This window comes from Ciconia boyciana, chromosome 8 (assembly GCF_034638445.1).
Source record: "Ciconia boyciana chromosome 8, ASM3463844v1, whole genome shotgun sequence".
NCBI lineage: Eukaryota > Metazoa > Chordata > Aves > Ciconiiformes > Ciconiidae > Ciconia > Ciconia boyciana.
In genome coordinates, this window is record NC_132941.1 from 43806836 (window position 1) to 43827956 (window position 21121).

The following is a 21121-nucleotide window of genomic DNA, read 5'->3' on the forward strand; positions in this document are numbered from 1 at the left end:
AAGCTGATGCAGGAGTGGTGCCCTAAGCATTAATGAAACCTAAATGGTAATGTTAATTGCATGCAATGCAGGGTGAACGAGACAGGGATTTGTTAGGGATTTCCCCTCTCCTCTCTTTGATCTTTTTTTCCAGATGAAGCATTCAGTGATTTACCAGTCAGAGTCGTCTCTTCCCCCTTCCTTCATCTCTTCCTCCTTATTCTTCTGTGATGTGTACTACGTGCGATCAATACAACGACGGCTGCATTGAAAATCCCTTCATTTACCGCTTGCTAAGCCGCGTAGCTATCTGCACCGATGAACGGCTTTCTCAGCCCTCACCCCTCAGCAAATTTCATCGCCCCGGGAGCCAACAGCGACCGACACACGCAACAGGTCGGGCGAGGGGCCGCCGCGTCCCCTCGCTCCCGCGCTGTCAGCCGGGCGGCCGTCGCTCCGCTCACGCCTTCCTCAGGGTTGGGTCGGGTCTTTTTCCCCGACTGGGAAGCGCAGGCCCTTTTTCCCCCCTTTTTTCTGCTGCGCCGGCGGAAAGGGCTCGCTCCCTGCCGGCGCCGAGCGGGTGGTTCCCGCGCCGCTGCCGGGGGGCGGTGCCCGTGACGGCCGCCGCCTGCCGGGGGAGCCGCGGCTGCACGGCTCGGGGAGCGGGGCTGCGGCGTCCCGTCTTGGCGGGCACGGAGGCTGCCGCTCCAAGGTAAGCTCGTCTGCGCGTTTAACTTTTCGGAGCAGCCGGGGCTTTCGCAGCTGTGGCAGCTGGTCGGTCCCCCCCCTCTCTGCAGTGACGATCACCTTGGCTCCATTTTATTCTTGAGATTATTTATACCCATAAGGACTAGGTGTTCTTTAAAGGGCCATTATGCTGTGGGATATTAGCGCCTCTCTCTATTTTTCTCTAATATCCGGAGATGTGGTCGGTGTTACACCACAATTTTTGCAAGCCTTTATTCAAGCCTTGTTATTTGCAGGTAAAATGGATTGCAGATGCAGGGAAGTAGATTTGGGATCGAGTTTCTCGTGCTTGTAAATAGAAATGTTATTTTTCTGTCAGTGGAAAGGGGGAGCAGAATACAGCATTGCTTTTAAAATGAGAGGGAAAGCACACGGGCATTTTCTGTGTGCTTTTGGACTCAGTAAACTGAGTGAATCTGGTATGGGGAGTCTGTATCTCCTTGTCCCGAGAGAGCTAGAGCCAGGATGTATGCATTACGGTTGTTCATTCATCAGTGGCTGCAGATAATGCAATTACCAAGTCAGCGGCGCATAGATGCTGCCCTGCGTGTGACATGCTGAGAATACTGTATTTTAGGAAGCCAACACTTGCTGTAGTTTGGATAAAACAGAAGCTGGGAATGGCAGGGTATGAAACCGTTGTGTCTTTAAGTGGAGAAGAGGCTACTGGTTAGTCTCAGTCACTCTGTCGTTTCTGAGGACTTGTATTTTGTGTGCTTCTATGTAGAGGTGTAAATACCTTTTGCAATCTGTTTGTAAGAAATTCAGGAGTGCAAAATAATTGGCAGCAGCTTCCGGAGTCACCAGTGCCTGATGAATGGTAGATGGTTTAGATGCCTGAGAATTCACAGTAGTTTTAATTAAATCCTATCACAGAAAGGGCTTCATTTAGGTCTCAGATTTTTATTTACATATCAGATTCTGCAGCCCTGGTATGGCTACCTCTCTCCTAAGGTGTCTTGGAAAAGAAGGAAAAAAAAAAAATCACCAGCATGATTACCATGGACACAACTATCCCTTATTTATTTATTAGGCTATTAGGGTAATGAAGAAAAGCCATGCCTGCCCTGCTGTGCAGATCTCATTTCAGCAAAACTGCCTGTGCTCCTGCTGTTACCCATGTTTGATTTTTAACCAGTAAGTGCCCTGTGCTCATGTCAGTGCCATGGTTGCTACACCTCCACATATGGGTATTCATCGTAGCACCCAAGTCAGGGGGATCAGAGTGGAGCCCAGATGATTGTTAGTGGGTTTTGTTCTAGGCAGAATGTGCTCTTCACTCTTCTACCCAAAGATCAGTGTTTGCTTGCTTGTAGTTGCTGCTTCTTTATTCTGCCTGGTACTGCTGTTACTGCTGCTGTTCTGGGGCACTATTTCGTACATCAGTATTTCATTTTTATGGATGATGCTACTGAAAGATTGTTCTCTCTTGTATTTGTTGCTACCATGTCATAAAAAGAAATGGTATCTGTCCCAGACAGCTTCTCTACCTAGAATGTACGGGAAGGCAAGGGGAGGTTTAGCTTGCTCAAGGTTACTAGCAGAGTTAGTATCTCTTGACTTCTAAAGGCTGGACTGTGTTGGTTCTGCTGCACATATACACAAAATATGTATGTGTCACATTAGTGTCCTTAATGACTCCCATTTCTTTTATGCTCTCCTTTTCTTGTTCAGTAAGTATACTTATTGTCTTTAAATAGGAGTAGTTATTTTTAAAGATAATCCTGTTCTATAAATCCAATATTGATTGATCATGCCATAAAAAGATATAAGTAGTGATATTTAGGCAGTAAGAACACAGCGAGTGTGCCTTCTTTGGAATACATCAGATTTTTTGTAAGCATAAACAGAAACACACACATACACCCAGGCTTGCGCCTAAGCAGTCTACAAGAAGAAAGAAATAGTGACTAAGAAATTTCACATGCCCAGAACGCTAACCTAAAAGTCAGGAACGTAAGACTTTTGTGCTCCATGTGAATATTGTTTGCAGCTTCCTTTTTCTTCAACACATAAGTGATTCAGAGAGTACAAATGTAAGGATTCCTCCAAAGGAAGATCATGTGATAAACAGGTCTCTTCTTGTGTTTTCTGTTTGTAGGGGAGGGAAAATATTTGGAGTGGGGGGGAAAAGGAGGGCTCAGAGAAACTTCGAAGCACTCTGCAAATGTTGAATTACGAGTTTACTGTTTTTGCAAAGGTTGAATCTAGGGAAAAAACAGGAATGTTAAACCTTTGTGCAAATTACATGTTGTATTTTTAAGAATGTGCTCTGTGTAGGTATACTTGGGCGCATGCATGTGTGCACAGACACTTGGGTCACTATTAAGAGGTGGCAGCAGATGTTGGTCACAGAATTGATTTATTCTGATATGTTACTGTATACAATGTGCTAATTAATTGATGAAACTACTACAGAATGCTTTGTCTCAATGGTATCCTGCAGCAGAGTGCTACACTGGTTAATTATCTGTTCCTCTTTGTTTCTTTGGTGTTCTTTCAGTTTTCTGGCCCTTAACTTCACTAAATGCCTCTTTGGTCTGTTATGGAACAGGGCAGATGGGGATAGCAAAGCAGTGCTGTTGATGTTTTTATTTGTTTTGTTTTGAGCAAAGATATAGTATATATCTCCTAAAATGGATGAAAAGTCATTGTGTTTTCTCTCTTTGCTGAGTCCTTTGCAGTGAGCCAGAGAGGTTCTGTTGGTCTGATCCTGAAGTCTTCAATCCCTTCCATAATCCCATTAACTTCTGTGGAGCTATATATGTGAATGAGCATTACGGAATTAGTTGTACACTGTGTGTTGTTTGTGGTGCAAGTGTTAAGACAGGGTCAGCACTTTCATTGCTTAGCAAAATTTATGTCAGAGCACAGGCTACCTATAGGATTATGGAAACCGCTTGCACCTTTAAAAGTGAACAAGAAGTTTTCAGCAGATAAACTTTTTTTTTTGGTGAGACTTTTGCTTTGGATTTATTCGGCATTGGGAAATGCACTGGCAGCAAAGGTAATGTTCAGTGTTCTTTGAAAATTGTTTTTAATTCAGGCCTTTGAAGTTCTCAGTCATGGGTAGGTTGTTTTATTCTTTGCTCTTATTGTGTAAAAGAATATGCTAGGGCTTTTACTTGCTGCTCAAGACTTCTGAAGTAGGAGCCTAACAAAAGCCTGGATTTTCAACAATGCTGCGTACTCAGATGCTTCCCTTCACTTTTTCCTTTTCCTTGGGTGATGGGCACTTAGTCTGTATATCTAAATAGGGATTTATGAACCTGTCCTTCGACTTCAGTATGATTTGAGCCTCTGTTCCTGTGCAGACTATACTGTGACCCTTCTACAAGCCACAATTTAAGTAGGTTTTGGACTGACTTGGTATTTGGATCAGTTAGAGGAGAGGGTTTGGGAAGTGATGATGTTGTGTCTTCACACTCCGCTGAGACAGTGCTTAACCAAGCATGGCAGTAAAGGCAAATGTGCTACTGGAGGTGTCTTTCAAAGAAGGTCTCATACTGATGCCATGCATGCTCAGGTTCCTCAGCCCTGCACAATTCTTTTTGCATGAAAATTGATCCATGCCAAACTGCAGCCCGGATAATGATGGTCGGCCATTCTGTAATAACTTTGGTAACTAGATATAGTTACGCCTCATTCCCCTTGTTGTGTGTGGTTGCTGAGTGTTGATAAAACAGACATTACATGCCATCCCAGAGAGAAATGCTATTTAAATACTAGAAGGAATAATAGCTTTATATATGCTTTCTCATGGTCTCACTAAGATGTCATGAAGCATGATTAAGTAATTTTGGATCCCTGCATCATAGATGTTGTTTGTTGGAATGTGTTAAGAAAAATGAATAGTATTAGACAAGAATAATTAAGTGGAAAAACTGGTTTGTGATGTGCTTTTCAGATCAGACACGTCATATCTGAATTTGGGTGTGTGTCAGCCAGTGTTTTATTCTCTCTCTCTTCCTTTACTTTTACACCTGTCTGATGTGTACAGTGCAAACCTGGGTGTTTGGGTTTCCTACCCGTTCACAGTAAGAGGAGATGATCTGGGTTGATTTTTAGGAAAGTTTGTTCCATATCCTGTGTGAAGTCTCTTTAGCAGAGCAGAATTATAGTGTAGCACTAAATCTGTTTCTTATCTACAGATGCCAGCATAGGCAGGCAACTCTGCCATCACTTTACAGCTGAAGGAAAAAGAGATGTGGAGAGGTGAAGCAATTTCTACAAGAAATTATGTTTTACATCCATGGCCAATCTTGTAACAGTTTATTGATGTTTTCCCTCTTCATAAACAATAAAAACTTTGAAGTGAGTGGCCTTATCTTAGAAAGCAAACTGTTGCTAAAATTATTCTCTGTTAAGAAGACTTCTGAAATAATTCCACTTCCTCTTATCCGGAGAACCAAGAGAAAATTATTCAGTACTGTAACAGCTGGGGGTTTTCAATGCCTCCATCAAAATGGGAAAACAGGAAACAGCAGCATGCATGAAAACGTAGTTTGCCTACAGGTTTGGTTTATCGCTATTCTGGTCTTTCAAAGAATCAATTATTTACTTAATATGAATGACATACACCCCAATACCAGAAGGCTATTCTGGTTTTGAATAAACACTGCAACACTCATTCACATAAGGAGCAGGAGTTATATTTTTCCTAGAGAAGAATGAACACAATTAGGATGAAGATGACTGTGTGGAAAGGGAGGCTGATAATAGAATATGAATCTATTTTTCTTTGTGTCTATGTCTGTATTGATCCTAGCATGTAAAGGTCAAAAGTAGCGGTTGTTCACTTATTATTATGAGTTTTGTGAGTTTCAGCCCACTTTCCAGCGCCTGCAGCGTTGCTGTTACAAGAGACACCAGTGGTGCCCTTGCAGGAAGGCCAAGCTTAATGGTCCTCACAGTCAAATGCCTTTTCATAGGCATGCCTTTCATAGGCATGGTTCTTCTGAGTCAAGCAGGGCCAGTTAGTCATGTGAGACCCTAAGAGAGAAAGGCCAGATTTAGGGACTGTGCACTTGGAATTTTTCCCAGCTACGTCAGTTGCAGTAATGACCCGTAAGGTAGTGTTAGCCCTCACTTAGCTCAAGCCCACAGTTTAGAAGAGCTAAGAAAAAGCAATGAGCCCTGTGTTGGAACTGAATCTTGTTTGATATAATGTGGAATTATAGCTGTCATTATCTCAAAAATATTCAGATCAATTCATCTGAGAGTTTATACAGCATTTATGGTAGATAATGATATATTTACAAAACTGTCCTAGTCTAGGTAAATTTATAGGTATTTATCCATTTATCATTGGTGTTATTTATGCAAGGGATAGTACTAGATTGTACTAGGTCCGTTTCCTACTCTCCATGTTCTTTGTCGTGGTGTGCTCTGTCTGAGCTCTCTAACTACTGTGAAAAACTATTTGCAATCAGTTGTTCAAATAAGATATGTCTTTGCAGTGGTGGTACTTGTAACTCCCTTTTATTGGCTAATTTTGTAGAATTTTATGGAATAAAGTGTTGCTTTTACAAACAGTTATTTTTCTGAAAACTTGGGTGAAATTTATTTGCACATGAAGTACCTCTCATCCTGATGGAAAGCCATTCTTGTGTTTTGGGGATAAGCCAGTCACAAAACGTAAGCTGTACTGAGAGAGTAGCTAGTCATGCAGCACTGAGCTCCACAAACACTTGGTGGATATTGAAGTGTGGTTGGCAATCTTTTGCTTAACTCAGAGTTGAGATTTGTATGGTCATGATAGGAGGCAGCTGAGCCAGTGTTTGGTGGGGGGGAAAGGAGCCAGGAAGACTAATGTGTCTCACTGCTCTCAGTGTCTACACTATGTCTTGGAGGATGACCCAGGTCCTAGATGCTGGGTAACGCACCTTCGTGACATCATGCTGTCCCTTGCAAAGAGTCTGAATTGAGTGTGAGTTCTGGCTGCCTAAAAATGCTACAAGTCCTTGCATCAGGTAATGTGAGACTGTGGGGTATTTTCAGATGATTCCCACTTTATCTTGCCCACCTGAAATCATCACTGCAAGGGTCGATGGCATGACTAGAGGGTGTACCATGTAGGGTCTCCTCACAGTGCTGTCTATGTCTAAGCTTTTCTCTGGGAATACCAGCAGGGTCACTGAATGCCCATCCTGGAGTTCTTTCCAGGAAATAAGTGGATTCACTGCTCTAGACAACTATGAGGATACAACCTCTGTCTCCAGAAGCCTTAGAGAAGATCTTTGTGTTAATTACAATGGAGTCCCCTCCATCATGTAGTGTGAGAGATACTGCACATAGTATTCTGTATATCAGCTTAGAGTTACCAGTCAAGTCTTGTGTTGCAAAGAAAATGCGATGAATTACTGCTTAGCACCCCGTGCTAGTATGACATGTGTCTCGAGAAGAAATCTTCTAAGGAACCTGTTGGTCTGACCTGAACCTGTTTTGCAGACCTGAACAAGTCTGCAAAACTGGGAAGGAGTATATCGCATACACAAACATGTTGGGTGACTGTTAAAAGCTATATATGCCCCAGAGTTACAGCTTCAGGAAAAAAATTATTAGGTATCGCAGTTTCTCCTGATGCAGTGTGACATTCGAAGGGCTAGAAATAGCACTCTGATAACACGTTTTAATAGGTGACTAGATATTTAGTTTTGTTTCTTCTCTTGAAAGATCTGGCTGTGCTGTCAGTACAGCTAGACTGAAAGCTCTTAGGTTGATTAATTATTAAAAGAACCTGCTAAATATTTTACACCTTTTTATTTTTTTATCTTTTTATCTTATCTGTTGATACCTTTCTTCTTCTAAGAGTTTACAACAGCAGAGGAAAAACTAATCACAATATATGCTAAGAACTTATATGTCTTCCTATAAAAGATTAAAAAAGAATAAAGATTGTGTAAATATTTGTTTCCTCACTGTATCTTTGCTCCATTTTTTTCTTGCTTTCTCTGCAATAGCTCTCTGAATCTGTTTTGTTGGGTAAGTAACCAAAGATTTTTTTTTTTTTTTTTTAGATATGTTGTACATTTATATGCCCAGCAAATTTGTACTTCCTTTATGCAAGATGTTGTATGAATGTAGAATAAATGCGAATCTGTATGGCAGAAAGTTTACTTTCTAGAAGGTGAGATATACCAAGCAAGGGTAGCGTGGTACTGTAAGACTGGGGTAGACACACATTCATGAAGAATCCATACTTTGTGTCTTACCTGGCCATATTATTAGGCACCATCTCTTAGCATATCTGTGAGTTAGGAATCTTTACAGCCAATTATACCAATGTACGAAAAATCATAGAATTAAATCACAAACCTGGAAATCATGTTTCCTGAGATACTGAATATACTTGGATATGAATTTAGCAGCGTGAGCACGTCAACAAAATGCTTGTACGGTCTTTGCTTGCAGTTCTAACATCTAGATGTTTCGAAGGCCTGTACAAATTCTGTTGTGGTTCTCCTAAAAGTGGTGCTTAGTTACACGTATGGCAGTGCTGTAATAAAAACATTCTCATAATTGTTAGGTGTTCTCGACCTTTTTTGCAGCAGGTTCTATTTTATTGCTTGGATTCAAACAGTACTGGCACCAACTAAGATCAAAGTCATCATAACAATAGGCCTTGTGCAAATATGCCAGAGACAGCATTGACCCAGCATGCTGTTGAGCTAACTAAGTGAGAAGACTGGGAGTGGGAAGGCTAGGAGGAGGATGGAGAGGCAATGGGGCGTAGTGCTCTTGGCATGGACTCTTGTGTGAGGAATGAGATGGGGCCTGGTGGGCTGCCACCTTTTCCTTTCCTTGGCTTTTTAGCTTGGCTTTGGTCTGTGATCTGGCATCATTGGACAGTTTACCTGTTTGGTAGTGACTCCTCTCCTGCCTCAGATAGGTATGAGAAAAAGCTAGCAGTAGAAAACCCACAGACTTTCTGACCTCTCTTTCATAGCAGTCCGCATAGTTTTGTGAGACTTCCTCTGTGAAGACTTTCATAAATAATACACTGCTCGTTCAATCACGAGATATATTATCCATAGAAAAAATGCCTGAAAGTACTTAAGAAACCTAACAACATCTTCACAGGGAGATGGCTATCTTACTGACTGTAAGACTGTTACTCATGATAGAGCAGATCTTCAAACCTGGGTATACTTATTAGCAGTAAGTTTTTAATAAGTGTTCTTATAATATATATAATTTATTGCTTCAGTTTGCTAGGTGGTCTCTGGAACACTGTTCTAAAAACAGTATCACTATTTTAATCACAAGGCTGTGTCTGTTTTCTTAAAAATTATTTATACTTAGAAAAATGAAACAAAGCCCCCAGAGACTGTTTCCTGTTACAATTCCTGGGTCACTGTGCCCCATTGTGTAACAAATGGATATGAATGGGGCAAATGACTGGCCATCAATCTTTGTGCTTATGATACTGAATGAGTGATTATTAGACTTAAATCATGTTGCTCATGTTTTATTTCTAATTAGCTGAAAAATACAATGCATGTATCTTTACATGATGGTTGTGATCTTCTATAAAATTACTAATATGTGTCTTGGTGCCAAAACCAAACAGTAAGAACTCTAAGAGAAAGGGTTTATCAAGCAATTAAATTAGCTGGAGATTCTTGGGTTAAAAGCCATGGAGGGACAGAAGGGAATCCTGTTATTTAGCTCTGAACGGTGGAACGTGGGATAGACTTAGCAGTCACACATTCCACATAAAATCATTCTGTTCGGTCCAGGAAATGAATGAGGCAGAGGTGTTCCTTCTCCCTGCATCTGGCTTTAACTTGTAGCACTCCTGCCAGTAAGTCTTTTTCCTCAATCTACATATTTTGTATGGCTGTTTCTCTTTGGGTGGAATTTTGAGAAAAAAGAACCCAAGTCTCTTGTTTTGCCATCAGATTGCTGGCAGGAGTAGAAGCACCTCAACATCTCCCCTCGTCTCCTCCATCTCTGCGTCTCGTCCATCTCTGCATCTCCTCCCTTGGAGAGAGGATTATAGTATTAATGTCCTAATGTGTGCATTTGTATGGTTGGGAGATGGCCTCTGGACAATCACCTGCTATGTTGTGAGGCCTCATTAAAGAGAGAACAACAACCCTTTGCCATCTTACAGCCTTCACTTTTGTTCTTTCTTGCTGTCTTGCTTTGTTTTTTTACTAGAACAAACAAGCTATGAGTGCACTCAGATATGTGTATTTGTGCCTACTGAAAACCATAGTGTCAGGCATGCGCTCACTGCGTTGACCCAAACAAATGTTCCGTTGCTGATACTGCACTCATTAGAGCTCAGACACAGTGTGAGGTGTGGTATTTTGTGACTCATGCTTCATCAGACTATAACTTTTAGCTGTATTCCAGCCCTTGCCAGCACAAGGGACCCAAGATCTGATCCAAACTTATTGGAGTTGATGGAAACAATCTCGTTGGCTTTAGTGAACTAGATTCATCCAGAAAGGTTTTGGGCTGAGCTGTCAGGACAGGATGTTAAATAATTTCTCCCTTTTGGTTTTTAAATTTAAATAAGTTGGCCTGAAATTAATAGTGAGAGAGAACATGGAAATACTGCAGTGGCATTGTGGTTCGTTGTTACTTTCGAGCAATGCTTTAGACTCAATGGATGGAATAGCCCCTTACTGCTGTACCGCAGCTGGCATCATTCACAGCAGATGCTGAAAACTCCTGTTGAACAGCATGCTGTTTGCCCTGTGATTCTCATCACCGCTGCAGAGATTCCCTGCTGTGCAGAGGTGATGTTGGCAACTTCCAGAGGCCAGCCCACAGGGAAGGTCCAGTCACGAGCGGTTCAGTGTTTCCTGGTGGTCTAGGGCTTGTACAGATTCCTCAAAGATAGTTGATAGAGGAGCTCTGGAGAGGGCCTAGGATATTACCAGCTCACAGTCCAGTAAGAGAAAACAATGTGGGCATCTCCACCTCTCCCTCCCAAAACAGAACTGTTGGAAATTGCCCCAATCTTAATATGATGATTTACATGAACATTTTAATTTACTTTTTGATTGTTACTGGAACTGGGTTGGTTTTCTTTTTTTATTAAATGTGACATTTCTCCTCTTTTTTTTGTCAAATGTTGTCCTGCTGCTTTCCTAGGTGAAGTACTGTGTTGCGTTGTTTGGGTTTTTTTAAAATATAATCTAATTTACAGAGCCTGGTATTCATGAGGCTTGTAGTTCAGCCCTGTGAAATCCTGTGACTAATTCATGATGTGCCCTTGTTCTCTTATAAAAGCTTATAAGCCCTTGGCCAAGAGATATGATGGATGTTTTTACAGGAAAACTAAAATTTTATGATAAAGGATTTCATGCCTGTCTATCATAGGTTTTATCCCTCTACTAGTATTTTGCAGTACTATAGCAGTACTAGGCCACCAAGTCTCCCACCTTTGTGATGATGGGAGAAGTCTGTAGGAATTTCAGGCTGATTACAGGCTTTAATTAAGACCCATGTGCTCTACTATGTTCCCTGCTACATGAGCTAAAACAAAATGACTGTTAGTGGATAGCAGCTCACTGCTCAGCAATTGGATCCCATCCAGGTTATATACTCATATAAGTCAATTCAGTGAAGTTTTTTCAAGTGAAATCTAGCTGTTGAATTAAAAAAAAAACCAAACAAATCAACCATTTTAATTTTATATAGACTCATGACCTTCAAAAATACCATGCTGCTTCTCTGGCACATCAGCTGAGACAAGAATTCAGTCACCTGGCAACAGATGTCCTTCGTGAGTCCCGAGTACAAGGGCACCCCAGAGCCTCTGCTCGCCTCATAGCAATGAGTGACAAGAAATCCTTGCTGCTTGAGCTGCTGGATGTCACAGACCTCCTTATCTTAGGTGACTCCTTGATGCCGAACTAGCCTCTGGTTGACAGTTAGCTTCTCAGACAAAGCTTAATCCTGTGAAAAGTCTGCTTTACTTGGCATCTTGCCAAACCATGGTCTGTCCTTGTATTAATTCAGAATTAATTAGTTAATTCTGTTTCTAATGGCATAGTAAACTAAGGCCAAGTCTGAGAATGCAATTAATTTTGTATTTGGGAAGGCTTCCACTGAAATGAAGACCATTTTGCTTGAATAAGGAGCCTTGGGATGACTGCATTTCGTTATTTAGGCTCTATTAGAAGGAAGTCACTGTTATGTTACCTCCTCTTGTCATCACGTAGGTGCAGACAGAACGATAAAAATTCATCTCCAGCAAGCTGCTCACTGCATACAGGGTAGATGCAGGGGAAAGCATTCACCAGCAAGCTTAACTGAGCCTGTCTCAGCACCTGTCCTTGCCTCCCTGTGTCGTTATGTGCATGTTCTAGTTTACACATGCTTTGGAACAGGGCTCTGTGAAGCACCTGTCATGCCTCTTGATGTGGTGTCTAATAGGGGAGGTTTCTATTTCCAGCTCTGTTACTGATATAGAGCAGAGTGACGGGTAAATTATACAACGTTCTTTTATGCTTCCACTCTCCCCATCTATGATATGGCTGGAGGATTTTTGCCGTCCAGTCAGGGTTGCTTTCTACTCTACAGTAAGAACTTGGTTTATTTGTGCTAGTGCTTAAGGTGACTTTTGGGCAAGAAAGGGATGTTCTGTCCATATCTAGTATTTGAATTTACATGAAAACATAAATGATGCAGGAAGCAATGTTGATGGCTCAGTGCAAGGCAGTCCTGCTAGGTGCGTGCTGATTGTGATACCATCCACGCCAAGTAGTTAGTGGACTCATAAGAGAAAATGTGAGCAAGAGGTCTGACCATCTCTGCCGGGCACTTTGCAAGTGTACAGAGACGTTAACTCTGGTGATATCCCCTCATTTTGGATATGCCATAGAGACACAGTTCCAAGCATCTTTTGTATCCTATACCAGAAGTGTCTGTGTTGCCTGCAGTGAGTACAGGAACTTTCACTGTGTGTGGTTTATAGGAGTGACTTTGAGTCATTATGAGTGGAAAGTACGATAGATGTGTGAGACGCTATCTTTGTGGGAAAAAAAAATAATTGCTGGAGTTGACTTAATCATCTTTACTACTGTAAGCTTCCACTCTAAATATTAGAGCTTTCTACATTTTCTTTTGTTTGGTCAGTGTTCTGTGCAAGTCTGCTAATCACAAGATTTTCAGAAGCAGTGTATGTTATCTTGCAATTCTGTTTTGCTTTCCCCTCCATAAAATGTTGAGATGAACACTTTTATAGCCACTGAGTGGTTGTGGACCATATGTTCCTGTAAAAGCTATAGTTTCCCACTGAGGGCTTCTGCTTCCATTAAGCCATTCTGGATGTATGCTACATGCTATAATACCCACTGACTTGAAGAACTGCATTGTAACCCCAGCTGGGTACAGTGCTGATGCCTGATGCTGAGACCTGAACCCAAAAGCATAGCTGAAGTATTTGGAGCCTAACCCGAGGCCAGATCTGAGTCCAAGTAAGAAAAATTTCTTCTTTAGTTGTATGCAACAGAGAACATGTGCAAAAAGTGTCCTGGCATGGTCAAGGGTAGAAGACTGTTGTTTATGCTCCCAGAACAATGATAGCACAGGCGGACTCTGAGGCAGATACACAGCGTGATAGAGGAGCCAGCTATTCAACCACTAATAATTCAGTGATCACACCTAATTCAATTCACTGGATACCCTGGACATTAAAAGAACTAAAATAAGACTGTCACTTTCCCCAAGCCATTTTATACCCAGACACTCACCTTACATGTCACATAAAGTTAACAAGTCCCATAGATCTTCCCAAGGTCCCTAATGGTTCCTATAGAAAAGCCACTGTTTCCTGAATTTTGGACCGGGTGATGCTGGGTTCACTCAGTATGCACACAGTGTTCACATCCTTGGGTGTGAATTACATGCTCGAGCCCTTTTAAAGTACCCATGTGAGTTTAGTCCATTTTTATTAGCATTATTAAGGATGACTAGACTGTGACTTAAAAGATATTTGGGTCTATCAGTTTGCATCTGGCTTTTTTTTTTTTTTTAAGGGCCAGTTCAGAATCAAGCAGGGATGTGGATGTGGCAGAATTAACTATTTTTTAGTTGTGGCAGCTGCTGGCATAGTATGTATCACAGATGTGGGCTTATGTTGAGAGAAGGGCCGTACATAAAGTTCACTGTGACTATTAAAACAAGGTGGGCAGTCTCCCTGCTGGGAGTTGGGCTCTCATGTCTGGGAGCCCCAAGTGTGGACCAGGAGACTCTTCTGCTCTGTGCTGTCCCAACCAGAATAAGAGGACAATCTTAAGAACAATCCATGGACAAGGAGCAGCAGAATGATAAAATGTGTGGGTTTCTTCTTATTTTGCTGTAGCATTCTCTGGTTCTCCAAACAATGAGTTATCCCAACTCCGTTTACTATAGAAGGAATCTACACGACTAGTCCTCGGTTAACTTTTGGATGCCCAAATTAGGAAAGCTGGAACCACAAAAGCAAAGGAGCACAAGGAAACAGAAAACAAATACAGTTAGCTGAAGGAACAAGAGGTTCAGCACACATACTCCTGTCAGCTGGACTCTTTATGCAGCAACTGATTTCCTTCCTTAATCTAAAAAAAACTTTCTGGATTTTAAAATGTTTTTTAATCCAAAGAAATTTAGTTTGTTATGCAAATCTTGTGTTTCCCTTCCTGCCACTTTAACATTTTGTAAGAAAATGTAATTTTGAATCTAAAAAGTATGTTTATTATATGATTGCAGAGCAACTAACTGCCTACTAGATGATTGTCATCAAGCAGAGGGGTTTTAATTTCTGTAACCCCCCCATATTTAGTGGATGAACTAAATGAGTGAAATATTTAATGTACTTCTAGGGACTTTTGCAAGCTATCATTAAGTAATCTATAAAAGATTAAAAGTACACTTGTGATCTATTGTGGTTTTTTTTTTTTTCCTGTTCTATATAAAAAAGGCCCATAAGGTCCCTGTTTTCTACCTCTGCTTTTCTTCTATATGAGAAAAGCATGTCGTGTTTCCTTTTTTTTTCTTTTTTCTTTTTTTTTTTAATTTCTTCCAGACTGTATGCATAATTGATGGTCTGGTAGAATTATCTCAAGGATATTATGAAAATGAAGGCAGACTAACTGTCCAGGGAAGAGGTATTTTTATTTAGATGGCTTAAAAGTTTAAAACAAACAAACAAAACCCCAAGCTTTTGAACACCTGAATAAATACTTGGGAGAAAAGTTGCTGTTTTCCAGAATGTAGCAGCTTGCTCAGATAGATGGCTGAAGGGGCTTCAAGTCTACATCTCAGACATCTAAGGAAACCACAGAAAATGACAAGTGATATTTTAAATGAAAGGAACAAGTGGCAGAAAAGTTCCAAACACTTCTCCTCTGTATTTTAAACAGTTTTCAGGCCTTTAGGGATTAAAAAAAGAGGACACAGAACTGGAAAGATCGTCTTTCATGTATTGACATTACCATGGAAGTCAATGTTACATAAATTACACTGATAAGCAAGATATTCAAGATATTATTTATGGTAGTAAATATTAAATAAATATGTTGAACAAGTCTTTTTGTATGAAAGTAGCCAGGCTGCCACTGTTTGCTGTAAGTGAAAAATCTGAGTTGCGACTTTTTCCCCTCACCAGATAGCTCCGCAATTTCTATGCCACTGAACATGGAGGAGTTTAGAAAACACCCTTTTTTTGCTGCTGTTGATGATTAGTAATTACTCTGGCTTCAGGGAATCATTCAATTTCTTTGTGCGGGAGTGTTTTGTTTTTCATTTTATCAGCCTAATCATGCCACTGTGGCTTGCTTTATAAAAACTGACTTTGATAAAGGGTCAGTGTTTGTGGGAGTGTGTGACTGGGGGTGAGGAAGATGCACAGGGCTTAGGTGGAAGGAAGGGCCGGGAAGGCTGCTAGGCAGAATCTGTCTGGCAATACAGACCAGAGTTGTTCTCCCTTCCAAGGAAACAAGATAAGTCATAAAGTCACACCCTGTCCTTCAGTTCCAGACAGAAAACAAACTCTAGACTCCTGCTTCTCTCTTACTTAACTCTGTGTATCTTGTTAATGCTATGTATGTATGCCTTCTGGGAAATGTTTTTCAACTGCCTGAACATAGCTAGCCGAGTTAATTGATTTGATTCCCTGAGAAGCTTAAGAGAGGTATAAAAAATTAGATCTTTTTTCTTAAACTAATTCATATATCTGAAAGTGTTTCCCATTAGATGTTGTTTGGGATTATGAAGTATTCTACTACTGCTTTGTGATGGGCTGGTTTTGTGCTTGATTTGTATGTCTCAGAGCTCTGCAGGGTAAATGATAACTGGTTTAGCTGTGTATTTTAAGTCTTCTGCTGCCTTTGCAGTAGCTATTGGAGAGTATTGGAAAGCATTATCTCCCTGCTTAAGGATTTGTGTTTTTGGAGCAAGACCCATGTGCTTGCTGTCCTCCCTGAGGAACTGCAGATGACACGAGTACTGTGTCATCAGCGAAGCCACAGGTAACTCCCATGCTGTTTCCATAGTTGAGACAGTTGCACAGCCTTAGTGCAGTAAGGTGCTCCTTCTTTGTGCAACTGTTGGTTTATAATACCATGGGGAAAGTCTCTCTCAGTGCTTCTCTATGAGGGAGAGAGAGCAACATGAGAAGACATTGAGGCGAATGCAAAATGCAAGAGGAGAATCCCGAGTCTTTACAGCCTCAGCTCTTCCCCACATTGTTGCTGCTTTCTTTTAGGAAATGGATGAGGTGGTGATACTTTTTCTGTAGTGGTTTACTTTAAATTCAGTTCCTTTAAGTTCCAGGCAAGATCAGAAATAGAGTTTTGATCTGACTTGAGCAAACTGCTGTCACTAGAGCTGCGTTTGATTACTCCAGTGCAACCTTTCAGGTCTGTGGTTCTGATGGGCACTGACACTAAATTGAGTAAGACAACCTTGCAAAGTTAATGTAAAAGGACAGCGATGCCTTCTCTGTGTGAAATTCATCATACCAGCATGCCTATCTGTAAAATCTGTATTGCTAAGAGGAAAGGAAAATATTTGAAAAGGAAAGCAGTGTTCTGAAGCAAGCCCTGCGGTGTGTACCATGTTGCTGGGATGCTGTCAAGGCTGGTAACTATAAAGTCTGCCCTTGCTTATGCCACACTGTCTTTCTAGGTAATCCAAGATAGGCAGGAATTCCAGCTCCCTCTTGTCAAGAAGCATAGGAACAGCAGAAGAGTACTGTGGGTTTAGTTCAGTTGGTCCTTCTTGGCCTTAAGGGACATCATCATGGTGAGTTTGGAATGATCACTAATGTGTGTTTTCCATAGAGTACAGTGGCTGTCCATTTTCTCTGAGGGAAAATGCCTTCACTTATTTTTAGCTCCTGCTTCAAGGAACCTCAGTATTCTACTTAGAAATTAAATTTTGTTCTTTCTTTTTCTGAGCCAGCTCAGGGCAACAAAAGCCCTGTCCTTATACCTGGACAGAGTTCACATTCTGGTCTTTGTCATTAATTTTCTAGTGCGAGTTCAGGTGAGGCTGCGTGAGGCTCCTGTGAAAGGCCTGCATGGAGTATGGAGACGCTCAGTCGCAAAAACTTCATCCCAGTAGTACTGCTGTAATTGTAATTGCAATATGTAATTAAGGTAATATGCAGCTGTATTACTCACATGTGCCATTTTTTCATTAGAAATGTATGATTGTATTTAAATTCTCAGGTGACATAATACAATATAGCCAGTGACGCCTGCAACTGAGGCAAAAATGCCAATGTAATCATAAAGACCTTTACACTTGGTTCACTGGACCTGACATCATTTCACTCTAACTTGTCTTTCAGTCTAATCAGTCTGTACTAAAGTTTAAATTCAGCATTTTGTTTACATATTGTCATGGTTTCTGTCTGGAACATTAGACACTGGTCTTTTTATTTCCCCTGCTGAGCAGCATGATGATAAACAGTAAAGAGCTCAGTGGCAGTAAGAGATTGTTGAATGATTGAGGAAAGCATCTAAAAAAATTCTGTGACTTTCATATGTGGGTATCTCTACAGCTGATCACCGCCCCCCCCAGCCAGTATCTGAGCAATGTGGGTACTCGCAGAATTCCTTTTTGTCTTCCTCGTCACTAGTAAGGTCTGAACCAGAATCCCTTATCTGAGCATCCTTTAAGATTGTATATATGTGGTATTTTAACACTGAGATAAAAATCAGATGGCTTAGGCTCAGATGGTCAGATTTAAATTAGTTTATTAGTTATTGATGTTTTTCAGGCACTTAAAATGATTTATTAAGTACTTCAGATGATTAAATGTGGTCTTTTTCACCTTTCCAACTTCCCTCTTAACCTGCTTGGAAAAAGAAAAATGAAGAATTATTTTTGTGAGAGTACTGAGGTGTCCTAGTGCAGGATTATTATTTATCTGGAAAGCAACAGAAGAAATTTTCAGAGGAAGACATCAAAATACGATTTCTAAAAGCTCTGAACCAAAATAGTAAATAAAAAATAACTCTGAATAAAAATTCAAAATGTATCATTTATGAGGTTATCTGAAAAACAAGGCAAAACCTTATGATTAAAACAAAATTCTTGAGTTGGAGAGCCATCTCTCCTGATTTCTGAATGTTTAGCCGTAGCCTTGGTTTCAAGGTGGTCATCTTCTAAGATAGCCAAATTCTGCAATTTGAAGCCCAGAATTGCTCATGCCACAAAAATCTTAATTCAGAGCTCATTGTTGTAACTCTTGTAACTCTAATGAGCTATAGTGCAAGTCCTAATAGCAAGTAGTGCTCTGTTATGAGGTGCAAAAATCATCCATTAAAGTTCTCCAATAATGATAAAATGTGTGTTAGGCCCAGGCTGGCCAGGATGTGTGATTGTAATTTCTGTCTCCAAATGTGCTGCATGAAATTTGTCCTGTAAACTATTACAGTTGTGTTTTCTTGTCCACAGACTTAAAGTCAAAATTTCCTGCTTCTGTAATTCTTTGCTGGCGTGAATGTTCTTCTGTGTGTTTGCTGCTATTCTGAAATTTTATCTAAAGTAATAATTAGCAACGATTTCTTGCTCGTTTTTACTATTGTCCTGGCTGAACTCAGGCATTCCATTTTTCCTAAATGCTTGTCTATCCTGTTTTAGCATATAACCATTCGCTTATTTTTCTCTTTTGTCACTCTTGTGATTTCTTTTTCAGACAGGCTTTTCAGTCTCTTAGCCATTATTCTGATGCATCTGAGACACAGGTTATTGACAAACAGATCCTGCTAACCATTTACATGCATGCAAGTACTGGGCTTTGGCATAAAATGTCCCCACACTTCCTGTCAGACGTGTTCTGGTGCACTATGACATTCATTGTAAAGTGTACTGTCACATGTATTTCATAGGTGGTAATAGAGAAAGCATGTGGTCTAATGTTTAGAGAAGGGAGCTCTGAATCATTGTCTGGTTCTGATACCAGTCCTGTCAGAGTCTGACTGCCACGTTGGGCAAATTCCTTCGTTCTTCTGCCTCATGGTTCATGAACGAGAAGTGCTGTGACAGGCAGGCGATGCAGGCAGTGATGGTTAGTCACTGTGAGGCATCGCATTTGCACGCCGTTGTTCTGCCTGAATAGCATCTCCCCAGCTTGCCTAGCTGCCTGGCACCCTTCGCTAACCCATGTTCCTATTGATGTCCGCCCACCTTGTTACACCTTCATTAATTCATGTGTGAAATAGGGAGGAGTGCTATTTATGCCACCAAATCCACCCCCGCACGTGTAACATGAGTTGAAACATGCTTTGATAAATGTTTGTGGTGCGCTGCGGTGTCTTCAGCTACAAGATGCTGCGCCAGGACACCATGAGGAGAGAGATGTGTCTGGGTCCTGGAGAAGGGAGTCGGGTGCAGGGAACAGGCAGTACTGAGGGCTGTCTCAGGTGGCTTTACGACACCTTCCATTAGTTAATTTTGGTCCTTCAGTTTCTATGTAAATCCACACAGTTCTTCTAGCAGTTTCGTTACTTTATTTTCAGACATTCAGAAAAGCTTGTGAAGTAGAACTAAAAGAGGAAAGCATTATTTACAATGTGCCATTATGCTGTGTGCTGCTGATCAAACTTTTTCTTGTTTCTGCCCTGTGCTCCCAGATAAAATGAGAATTGCTGTACATAGTGCACCAGAAAGTTGTGAGGGTTAATGACTCATCCCACGGTGCTCTGAACATTACAGAGTTCTTGAAAGGGTTTTTATCTCTAAATAGAGATTCTGCATTTCTGATCTAAACTGAAGGATGCAAGCAGGTATTTTGAAAAGCATCCGTTTGCATCTAAGTCATGCACTCCAAGAACTTTATGTAACTATTGTTACAAAGTTTATTGGAAAAGCAGTGGGAGGACTTCTGCCACTGGTTAAGTTGCTTGAACAGTAGAAACGGCAAAGCTTGCACTGTTTTCAAGTGAGTAGGGCCAAAATTCTGCCCACTTTGCTTGGGCCTGCTATTGTGGGGTGAAATCGAAAATAGATGATGAAAATGTTTGTAGTGAAAGACAAATTTGTAGGAATTGTTGCATTTGATACTTTTCCTTTTTAAGTAGAAACAATGTAAAGAGCTTAATTCAGGACAGAATAAATCTCAGTTTTGTTGCACTGATTGTATAAAGCTAGGCTGCTCTGCTCAACATTTGCCTTTAAACTGTTTATATTACCTAAAATGTCATTCCAGAGGAGAGTTTGGCTTAGGACTGAAGTGAAAGCCATTTTATTCCATGTATGGACCTGGTCTCCCAAAGCTTTTTCAGTGAGTAGCTAGAAAATATTTTTTAGTGAGCCATAATTTCATTTGTGTTTATGTGCATTGGCTAGTTTAATGAGGGAGCTATGCTGTTCTGCAATTCTGCTCTGCATTGTTTCAGGGAAAAGACAGGAATTTTCAGGTGCAGACTGGGGTTGTGTTTTTTTAAATGATTTATTTAAAACTGCATCTTGAAATCACTGTGTTCTCAGTTTAGTTACTGAGGAATGAAACCCTTCTGTGCCTAGAAGAGGCTCTGTTAAAAAAATGACATCCCCTGTTGGTGTTAATCAACATTGCCTTTAACAGAACCAAGCCATTTTTAAACCATTGCAGGCACTGGTTCCAGCTTTCACATCTCAGCCTTCAGAAACTCATTAATTTCTCTTGTTAGAACACAGTGATAGACCGGTGAAGAAGATCCGCTGATTCAGCAGTGGAATCAAAAGTCTTTGTTTAAGCTTTTATCCTTGGGACTATGTTGTGGCAGTTCTGCAGAAGCCTGATGTAAGGATATGGTATAGAACTGTGCTGCTCTGGGAAGGGCAGCTGGGTATTTGCTCGCAGGACAGCTTCCCTTAGGGTGGATCCCCAAAGGGTGGTTAGGACAGTGTATTTGTTTGACTGTATTTTTAATTTGGCATTATGCCATGCTAAAGAAAT

The 21121-nt window shown here is 40.9% G+C and overlaps 1 protein-coding gene across 3 annotated transcripts in view; it reads left to right on the forward strand.

The window, feature by feature from the left end:
* Positions 1-506: 506 nt before the first annotated feature.
* Positions 507-21121, forward strand: part of SORBS1 (sorbin and SH3 domain containing 1) — a 176438-nt gene continuing 155823 nt past the window's right edge. Inside the window, exon 1 of one of the 3 annotated variants that reach the window (XM_072869676.1) lies at positions 507-691. The gene's annotated coding sequence lies outside the window, so the exon portion shown is untranslated. The remainder of the gene's footprint in view (positions 692-21121) is intronic. The other 2 variants (XM_072869673.1, XM_072869685.1) reach the window with 2 other exon arrangements.